The sequence below is a fragment of the Austrofundulus limnaeus genome, unplaced genomic scaffold (genome assembly GCF_001266775.1).
Source record: "Austrofundulus limnaeus strain Quisiro unplaced genomic scaffold, Austrofundulus_limnaeus-1.0 Scaffold3, whole genome shotgun sequence".
Classification (NCBI taxonomy): domain Eukaryota; kingdom Metazoa; phylum Chordata; class Actinopteri; order Cyprinodontiformes; family Rivulidae; genus Austrofundulus; species Austrofundulus limnaeus.
Genome location: NW_013952405.1, coordinates 4715216 through 4726621, shown reverse-complemented (window position 1 = coordinate 4726621; position 11406 = coordinate 4715216).

Here is an 11406-nt window from a genome sequence, read left to right as displayed (position 1 = left end):
GATTGATTGAAACCATTAATTTGCATCATGCTTTCATGGCTGAGGAGCCAAGTGATCATTAGTTTGCAACAAGCAAGTAAAGACAGCTGTATTGTTTTATAATTTCCACTGATGCAGATCTAACAAAGAGTATAGTTTCTGCACTGAGCTTTGGATAATTTACACGCTAAAGGCTATTGCAGCAAGTTATATGGCATGATATGATGGTCTGGACTGTGTGAAGTCATGTTTGACATTTATTCATCTTCATCCACTACTTTGCACAAAAAAATATATAAAAATAAGCCAACCTGAGTGATTCAAACACAAAGCAGTCAGTGGTCATTATTCTATCCACTTAAACAAGATGAATGAACAACTGCATCTATTGAATCCCATTCTTTACATGCCATATTACTACACTCTGCTGTCGCCATTATGGAGAAGCTTGACCATAAAAAGCCTGTTCCTTGGGAAATAAATCTTTATTTTTTGACATCTGGTGTGCTGCTTTTCATTGAGAAGGCTCACCATTCATACTCTATCTCACTTTTTATTTTGGAACTGTTTGTGAGTTGTCCTTCAGTGCCTTTCTCTTTGCTGCCTTTGTTCCTAATGTACTGGCAAGGCTGACTTCATTAAACCCTGCATGCAGCAGACACATTTATGTCCTTTTTTTTCCTATTTCATTTTGCTGTGATACACCATAGCACTGCCACCAAAGCGGAAAATAAAGCCACCACCGAGCTTGAAGTCATGTGAGCTCTTTGTGGATGAGGTGACACCATGTGGTGAAAACAGAGAACTGCAGGAAAGAGATGAACTCCACCAAAACACAAGGCAGCCTCTGTATGCAGCTGGTTCCCACCAGAGAACTAGCCTGCAGTTATCTGTCTGTCTTTTTTTTTTTTTAACTACGTGGACTAGGCCTGTGTGCAGAAAACAAACAGGGCACGCACAGACACCTGCAACAGGTATCTGAAGCATTTCCCAAACGCGAGGAGGCGTTCCTGGCCCCGATTCTTCTAATGCTTGTGAAATGACTTAATGTGAGGGTGTGCATGAAGGTACGTGTGTCCCTGTGTGCTTTCCTGAGAGTGAAACGCCACCACAGACATTGACAAATCGCAGGAGAATGTTCAATTGCAGGTTGTTGCGTCCTGCTGTCATTGGGCCCATCTGTCACAGGCCAAGGCTAGCTGGGAGGCAGGAGGAGGCAGGGAGCGAGAGGCGTCACTCCTCCACTGGATGATGATCACACCGGAGGTCCTGCCAAGCGGACTGCTGGCCCCGTCTTGCTCCTGTGGTCCTTTTGAATTCTTCTATTTCACAGTCAGCTCAAGAGCAATAATATTGCAGTTTTGATAGAACACACTGTAGGCAGCAGTCATCGGACATCGAGGGATTTTCCCACTGGAATACACTGCAGTTCTGTGTCCCTATCTTTCCATCTTTTGGCCATAGTGCAGTGTTGACTGCTCAAAATCTTTTGCTGAGATTAATTTGGCAGCTTGGGGGGTTATTTTGGCTCAATGTCAAGAAATTTATTGCTACAAATGCCACACACAGATGCTCTGTTCCTGAGATGAGTCAATGCAGAGCCCTGCAGCGACATAACTGATCAGACATGCAGGCAGAGTGGGAAGGGAACTGCAGTAACCTTTCATGCATCTGCACCGAAACATCACTTCCTCGTCTCTTCTTTCTCCCGCGTCAACTTTTCCTGTGTGAAAGAAAAATCTCTTGTCATGCTGGCACGGGGGGTTCACAGGTGCACCCTCTACAGTCAAGGCCAGGAAGTGCCCTTGTTGTTACATGAGGAAAGATACAAACAAGAACCCCAATTACGGCCCGGCAGTCATCTATCTGTCAAGCATCTGACAGGAACATAGCAAAGCCAAATATATGACTGCCCCATAAATCACATCATCTCACTCTAACTATCCTGTCTTGTGTGAGTAATTAGTACTATCATGCAAAAGCATTTTGGYGTCCCGAAATACCATTAGATCATTTTACTTTTGATTTTCCATCACTTTTCTCCAAAACCCACACAGTCAAATAGCCAAATGTTCCTGAATATTATAAGCATAAAACTGATTTAGGAGGCACTCAGCAAATCGATCATGCAACAGAATCGTTTAATGTTTAAGGAAGGGCCTTGTGATTTGTGGATGTTGAAACAGAGTTCATATTCCGCATTTGAAGATTAGAAAAAGGACCTTGTATTTTCACAGTCAGCTCTAACCACCTCGTACCCCCTTGCAGCAGTTCCTCCCTGAGAGCTCCATTGCTATTGCAGATGCTTTATGATGGGCAATTTAGCTTCAGCTGCTATCTGAGCCATCTCAGGAATGGACGCGCTTAGAATCAAGTGCAATAAAGCAGAGAGAGAGAGAGAGGCAGGGAGGGGAGGGAAAAAAGACAGAGAAGAGGGAAAATAAAGAGACAACAAGCTTGTCTGGACAGCCCCTCTGGACAAAAGTTTGGGGGTAGGGTGTCCTGTAGAAACACAAACACAAACAGTGGTTTCACGGTTTGACAAGGAGCAGCCAAATTTGGTTGTTTTCACAGAAGCTCCCAAACAAAACCACAATGAAAATACTCACATCATGGCTTTTTCTGCATAGGAATAAAAACAATACAGATGTAGTAGTCAAAAGGAAAAACTTAGACTTGGCCCCTGTTTTTCCTGAAAGCCTTTTCAAAGGCTTTTCAAAGGCTAATTTAACTGTTAACGGTTAGATAAGGCAGGATCAAGGTGCAGTTTAGAATAAGGCTTGTGGTTGTGTATGCTAGCAGGACACAGAATACATAATGTCAAGAGATACCTCACAAAGATTAAAGCACAAAAGTGACTCTGTGTGTTTGTGTGTAACATTTGGTCCTCCCACTGACCAGGCTTTGTTGAGTCTACATTGCCCCAGGAAATCTCCTGAGACGGGGAGACAGATTTACGCCCCTGAGAGGGCTTTAAAGCCAGAGACCCAGGCAAAGCAACTAAGGGCCAAGAGCRGCAAGTGAAGAGCAGTACGATGAGCCAGAGAGAGGGTAAGGAGAGGAATAGAAGCTAAAACTAAAAGAAGAGGAGATGGATGAAATATGGCAGAGACTGGGATTCTGATATCAATGGAATGCAACATGGCCGCCGCTTTGCTCATCGCCCTTCACCTCTACTCACATTCCCTCTCTGTCTTGTACCTCGTGTCTTCTGCTCTCGACTTATCCCCGCTGCTCCCTTGCACACACACACAAAAGCTGGGGCCATAAATCTGCCAAAGAGTGCTGCTGGGATAGAGACACCTAAAGACAGGGCCTATGCTGTGTTTGGAGAGAATGCAGATGTACCTGCCTCCAGCGCATCATCGTCTGTTCCTGCTCCCTCGCTCTCCTCCTCCTCCTTCTACACTCCTTCATTTTATCCTCTTGATCTCTCTCTCTCTCTGGAGTTCTCTTGTCTCATGCTCTTTCATGCTCTTAACCCCTTTCAACCTCAACTTGTCTCACATCTCCTCCACTGTTGCCTTMAAGCCTTCCCTTTTTCACCTTTGGTCTCACTTTAAGAGGTGATGCTCTCCCACTCGGGAGGGACAAAACGTCCCAGCCGAGTCCCACGGCATTGTCGTGCTTTAAAAGAAGGGCAGAGTCAAAGGACAGATAATACAGAAAAGAGGAGCAGATATAAAGTTCACACAGTCAGAGGTGTCTTGTTGGGGACAATGGTAACAATGACCTGGTCTGCTCAACCTGTGGGCTGCAGGTCTTTTGTCTGAACACAAGCATTCATCATTCAGTGACAGGTCTAACTACCTGCAGAGTTATAATTAGTAGTAGCGAGATTCACAGCTATACCCCTATACACGATATGTGCAGGACAAAGACAGACAGGAACACCACAAAAGAAGCAGAAGAGGCTCTGAGTTGGTTTCATGTTTGCTCATAAAGTGAAGYGGTGATGGCAGGTGTGGGTGTTGAGGGGATCTATAAAMGGGATCTTTGTTACTCAGATGGCATAATAACACAAGCTATAGTGTTCCGTCCCATCTGTACCGCAGCAGCCATGACGGCCTCCAGACAAATCAAACGTACAAACACACGCACAACAAAGCATTAACACTTACGTCTTGACATTATCACAGTTCAGGCCTCACATTGTCTTCCAGCCAAAACAAAAGCCCAGACACAGGCACACAAGGGTAAACACACACCATCCAAACAGATGTGGCCCGCATGACCTGATTTACAGCGAAGTAAACGATTTAAGCCACACATCTCACTCCAACACCTAAACACCTGACAGGACTCTCATAAATAAGGCCGGCCAGAGACTCCCACATAATTTACACTTTGGTTATCTCCCAAGCTAACATGTAACAGGGTCCACTCCATATTTCACCACCCACATCTCAGCAGGAACTGAAAAAGATAGAAGTGCAAAAGTACATCCAAAGACGAAAGGAAGGGGGGTGGGGTGCAGGGAACTTCAAAAGCTTCAACAAAAAGAATTGCGTTTTGGGGATGTGATGTGGATCTCGGGTTAATGTGTGTGTTAGGGTGTGTGTACGTGGATGACCCCAGCCCAGGGCGTAGCCTAGACCAGACTAGCCACAGACCAGCTTAGATCAAGGCCCACAGCTGGGAGTTCCACTTCGACATCCCTCATAAATCCTATAGCTTTTGTCTGTTTGCTCTTTCTCCGGCTGAAACTTATCTTCTTCCATTAAGAGTGATGGATCAGCAGCTCTAAGAGCGTGAGAGACCCGGAGACTACAGGTCCTTGCAAATATTGTACTTTTCTCTAAAGATGTGACTGAAACACACAGAAAGGCGGCCACGTATTCACAAATGGAATCAAAGATGTCTTAATACGTTATATTCAAATCTGAGGATGTACATTAAATTTTTAATTCAGGTAAAGCAATTGTGAGGTTTTCTTTCAATATGATAGTTGCAGCCAGATGTGTTTATGTTTTTAACCAAGCTCTCTTCAATTTGACAGCATCTGTGCTCCCTCTGGTGGATGTTACTTGCCATGATCACATGATTTGTCCCCCCATTCGCAATGTATTGCACAGTTTACCAAATTTGATTGTTGCAATATTACTTTTACAATTAAAGAAGATCATTTGTGTCCATTTATTTTCCAAATGGAAGTAAAATCAAGAACAGATGTAAAAGAAATATATCAGCAAACACACAAATCAAGTGCTTTGTTTTTTTCACCAGTAGGAACTAGCTATGCGAGTGCTTTCCCCACAGCATGAGAATGACAAAAGTTTGGCAAGCTATATCGCAAAACTTCTCCACCTGTTGGAACAGCAACCTCACATCAGCAGCTGTGCAATGCATCTGTGGGTGGGTCTGTTTACTTTAGGACTGTGTAGTAATAACACGTAAAATGTGTTTCCCTGTGTTTGTGGGCTCTGTGGAAAGATTAAATGCTTATCTATCATTCCACCATTTTGAAAAAAGTCAAAATCCATCATTTCAATTGCACAATTCAGACATTAAAACAAAGTAAGACCAGAAGAAAAAAATGATGATCTATTTTGTCTCAACAAACCTCCAATAACCTCAAATTTTAAATGTTGCAATTCTCAGATCGCAGCTTATTCCTTTGAACAAGATACTACATATTCCAACATATGATAATGTTTAATGAATGTGAGCTGCTGCATCAGGCTGCAGCTGCAGGCCAGTTGAGGGATGTTGCCCTCAGGTGGTAAATATGAAACACAGCAGCGGTGAATGTGAAGTCCATCAGATGGCTGAAAGATTCACTACTGGGGCTTTCATCCTCTCACTTGTTTAGCACCCTATTTATGTTCAAATGAATTGCATTTTTTGATTTAGATTGTGTTTGTGTGTAGCTGGGTGTGTGTATATGATGCCTCGTGTTGGGGAGTGTGTGATGCTCATGCGCAGTCCTTGGGTGAGAGCTGGCCTTTGTTCGGGAATGCTGCTCTCATGCGCTTGCGCGGCCCATTGCAGGACAGAGGAGGCACATAAAGCCTGGTAAATTGCACCAGGGCAATAAAATGGCAATAAAATGACAACAAYAGTGCATTAATCCATCACCAGAGAGCGCTGGAGGTACTGTAAAGACCTCCGGCTGGAGTCGAAGATGATTTCTAGGTTTATCAGCTATAAGATGCAGCACCCACTCAGTTTGTCAGGGGGCAGTGAAGAGCTAGAGTGGGCCTCATTCCCTGTGGATCATGCAAATATTAATACCTAGCAGCAAGTAAACAGCAATAAAATGATGCACCAACTTTATTTTAAATGGTCTGGTTTATTTTAATTAAAGGGTGGAAATAATAAAATGGCACTTTGAACTAGTAGGGGACTTAGAGAGAGACCCAGCTTTCTAGATTCATAYGCAGCAGTAGATGTTTCCGTGCACCCCCTCTCCATGCAGAGCTTCTCTGCATGTTTTGGTGCAGCCCTCTCCAGCTCGTTGCCTTTTCTCCTGGCTCCATGTGGCTCCTGCAGAAAGAGAGCTTTATTTAGGAGCACCTGGATTTATGTGCAGGAACCAGAAGCAGCAGGTGATGGAAACTGCTGGCGCAGTAGGTTGGCTGTGGCCAGGGGGTTCTGGCAAGGTTGTAAGTGGACCCAGTGGGTCACACAGTCATTTCCTGTTTCCCTACATCTTAGCTCTCTTTTTACAGTTGCTCTATCCCGGCCCTCCTTCATCTACTGCTCCTGCTTTCCTGCCAGCATTACTTCCTCCAATAGGAAACAGATGAGCAGCTCAGAGTCTGAGGTGGCCGTGATTTGCCCTTCCCATCATCAAGGCAACACATCTGACATAGATTTTCACATAGTTGGTTCTAAAACGTCCCTTAAAGATGTCATTTTGAAATGACGCAGCCTTTATTAGGCAAAGTTGTTTTTCTTTGCCTTTTAAAATTTACAGAATGTGTTAACTGTTTTGCAAAACAATAAAAGTTTAAGTTTCAAGGCGCAGATGCACTCAATGGGTTGCACTGACTGCAAGTCGTCTCTTTGCACTGACATCATGACTAATTTCTGACAAAATGTGCAAAATAATTTTTGAGAAAGAATCATCAAAGTGAAGCAGTTCGGATAAAACTAACAGCAGTATTTGACACAAACAGCATTCTAAACCGAGCCAGGTGTGTACATGCCAGAACAAAAAGGTCAAAAGTGGAAACAGATGATCCACTCATTCTTGTTCTTCCTGTTCTCCCTCTAATGGTTCTGACTTTGTCAAAAGAATAAAAGCTTTCTGTTAAAACCGACTAATAAACATTCCAGTAATGCTTATGTAACATGCATTTTGGTGCATGGGGAACAGATTTCAGGCAAGAAAAAAAGTGGTAAAATTAAAAGAGTAACAGAGAATGATATGGATAACAGTCAAGCAAAAAAAAAAAAAAAGTTAGACAAATTGGGAAGAAGCAGGCCATACAATAAAGAGGTGTCTGTGCTTGGTCTGCTCAGCTTCTCAGATTCTTTCACATCTACTGTACCCCCTCTCTCTTCCATCACACGGCTGAGTCTGGGTTTATTTCTGCTGGTGGTTGAAACGAACGACTTGGTGTTTAGACGTGAGCTGTTTGGATGAATTGGGCCACATGTGTCACAGATCCCTTGAGTAAAAGCGCCCTCAGACGTACATCATCTAAGGCACATTATATTTCACTGAGACTCACTCATGAATTAGCGTGCRAGAACATCCACCTAAGTTTTACTACAAATGTGTTTACTGCTAATCAGTGTAATGGACTAGACTAATAGCACTTGAATGTGTGTTTAACTTATATATTCTGTGGGCCTTGAGAGATGACAGGGCTCTTACAAGGGTGGTGGTTGTAATATTGAATTATAAAACCCATTCAAGAACCTGCCAGGAGCCCCCTTATCGTGTGCGGCATAACATCTATGCCTTCTTTTATGTGTTAGATTTGTTATGCAGTGTGGCTTTATAAAGTATTTATCAYGGCTTTATAAGACAGTAAAATTCTAATCAGTTCAGGAGTCACATCTAGCAGCAGAGCGGCTCATATTGTTGAAAAAGTCTTTTTTTTATTCCGAGGCCTGGGCGTAAGCCTTGCAGCATTTCAAGTTCTGCCAGAACTGTTCCTCGTGGATCAGTTAATACGAACCTCCTCATCTCCTCTTGAAATAAATACCACAACAGATAATCAGAGGGATTTCATGGCCTCTCTGAACCCTAATCTTTGTTAGAAATAGAAACGACTGAAACCTAATGTTCATTTGGCGTCTTGTAACTTGCAGAGTTCCTCAGCACGCAGATGTGATTTTTCACAGCTGGACTTGACTTACTTGGCTGTAAGTCTTGCATACACTACCTCGAGCACATAATACTTCACGTTGATATACAGTGTAACATTAGATAGTTTACAGCTCTGCTTTGTGTCAAGGTTGGCTGTGGCCAGCGGGGGCACAGGCAGGCGGGGAGAATGCCGTGGTCAGCGTTGGGTCAAAAAGACCGTCGGTGCTCAGAGGCTGGCAGGGAGCCACGCCTCGGTGCGTGTCTGCTCCGAATGTTAATGGATTAACGCCCGCCACACATACAGCCAGGCCGGGGGAAACTCAAGATGACTTTTAACGCGAAAGGCCGCCAATAAGTCGCCGTCATAAATTCAGGGACACATGCTGTCTATATACCAGCACGGCAGCGGGGTGTGTTTCCTCCAGGCTGAGGGGCTGTGTGATGGGGGAGCAGGTGGGCTGACCTTGCCTCCGCCCACTGCCAGCCTGTCGAGATGTGATCAGAGCGTGCTGTAAGCCCTGCTGAATAAGATATTGTTCAGGGCAGGGTTATGCAGGCGGTTTCCCTTATGGAAGCTAGACTTCCTGCTTATGTTTGTACACAGTGTTTAAACCCAGACCCTGCAGATTTAGCATTCTCTAGCACAGGAGAAGGTTGTTCTCTGACAAAATGTTCCTCTTAATGGCTTTCAACAACCAACTTAGGCTTGTCTAATGTGAGTTTCCACATGGCAAAGTGAGCAGTCAGTGTGATGCTTAGACACTGTGCAGCGACAGCCCCAGTTGCTATGTGTAATTTAACAGCAGGGGGACAATGAGCTAATCTTGCTGTAGAACTTGTGCCACCAATTTAAAATCAATAAAGATGCATTGTTTTTTTAAGGACCTCTGCTTGAGCCGTGCTGTAAATAAGAGCTTGATTTGAAGCGGTCCTCATTGGGGGGTTATTTTAAACCCATTGATAGATTGTTTTGCAAAGTTTCACATACATTTTTGACACTAATGTATCCAATTTTTCTCCATCGTTTCCTTGTTGCCCTGCAAGCAATTAGGAATATTCACGTCCGTGGATGATTTCTAGCCACGTATTGAYGAAGGGAATTGCAAGAAATCATTAGGCGCATGTTTTTGAAATAGCTGAAAGCAAAACAAGTGACACAGACACTGGGAGGGGAAAAAAAGTTATGGCGTTGGAATTTGTAATCCAATTATCCTATTCTAGTAAATAAAACACTGCGCTGGGTTTTCCTATGATTTTCTGTCTCTATCCACCGCAGACTTTGCTTAATGCCTTCAATCTTTTTTTGCTCTCTTTTCTGTGCAAATTAATTTATGGTCTAATTACAAGACAGGCCTGCAGATATGAAGGAACACAAATCACTGGTCCTTACCAGATGGCAGAAAAAACGGCACAGGATAATTGAAAATCTAGAAGTGGATCAATATTTAGAAGCCCAAGGTTACACRAAGTGTGACACTACTATTAACATGGAAATATGATGCATTACATCCGCAGGCTAATTGGCTTTTGTTTTTTTTTTTATGTTGAATGAGAGAAAAGCTTCTTGTCCTGGGTTTTTCCTCAATAATGATCAGTTTCAGCGAGCACTTCTCTTCCTCTTGCAACCATAATCGAGCAGAAATGTATTGGCATGGCTTCATGTGTACACCGGCGGCAGCCGTGTTCGCACTCGCTCGCTCTGCTGGTCAGTGGGTCTCGGGGTCTCCTTTATGACACAATGTACCGTGAAAGCTAGAAGCCCCACCGTGTCACAGACCATCTCTGGCCCACCCAACCCCTCTCCCCAGCATTTACCTCTGGCCTGTTAAAAATGATATCGGTGCATGGAGGGCAAGCAYTAGCATTTGCATTTTATTGGAAGCACCAGATTTAGAGCAGAGGATATATCAGCTCTGAGCAGACAGAATTAGTTAACAATGCATTACCTGCCTTTTATGGCAGCTATAACTCTTACCCCCTGGTGGGAAGAGGAGATGAAGGGAGGAGGGAGGAGGAGGGGTGGTGGTGAAGGGGAAACACAGCCAGCAGAAGGGTGGTGGTTAGAGCTGTGGTGCAGAAGGAAAAACGTATAGGTTTTGTCTAAAAGGTGCTCCACTGCACATCAAGTGTGACAGCAACGCAAATCCGAGCATCACTTTGTGATCACCTTCATACAGATCTGTGCTCGGTGCAGAGGGACGACAAGACAGTTAGACTTTTTTTTTCTTTAATCAAAATGCAACCAGCAAAAACAAATCCCATGTCGTGTTGTCATTCTTCAGTTTCTTTGTGTGGTTTTTTTCTGTTTGTTTTGTTTTTGTTTTTCACTGCACTGTGTCATAGGTTGGAGGGGTGTCATCATGAAAGCGTCTTTATATGTTTGTTGTTTTTGTGGTATCCTTGAGCAAAGTGTAACTCTGATTAGACCCACTGCGTCAGTCCCTTTCCCTCACCACAGCTGCACAGTAGCTCCTACGGCACTCATTTATTGTAATGTGCTGCAAGACGACCCACCTCTGCTGTGGGCTATACCCCGTGGAACTCATTTGCACCAGAAGTTGGAGATGGTGGTGTTTGTGTGTGTGGTGGTGGTGGTGGTAGTGGAGGGGTGGGGGTAGTGTGTTTGAAGTGCAAAGAGCCTGTTGTGAATAAATAAAAAWATATATAGCAACACATAATCGCCATCAAGACATGGAATACCACACTCTGCAAGACAGAGGTGGACAAAATAAAAATAAAACATGCTGCATTTTCAGATGGATCAACATCCAAAATTGTGTCCAAAAAAACATATTAAGCACAACCATCTTTCAGTTCTTCCTTGCTTAAACACRTTCGACACAAATCAGATTTTTCTCTCATCTTCATTGATGTCTTATTCTGTTTTCTCCCCTAACTTGCAATGTAATATGGGATCTCATCTGTGTTTACCGTGTCACTGGCAGGAATCCAGTGAGCACCTCAGAGGCTTTCCCCATACCAAACCCATTGGCCCGGGTTTGTCAGAAGACATCTACAAGCTCCATAAAACAGCCTGCTGCTCCCTGCCTTTGCCCAGCTTAATGGTCCCAGGGGCTGGATATTTACTAGTGACCTTTGCATTCCATTTGGAATGTAAAAGGCTTTTTGCAAGGAAAATTCCATCACTTTCGACATAGTCACTG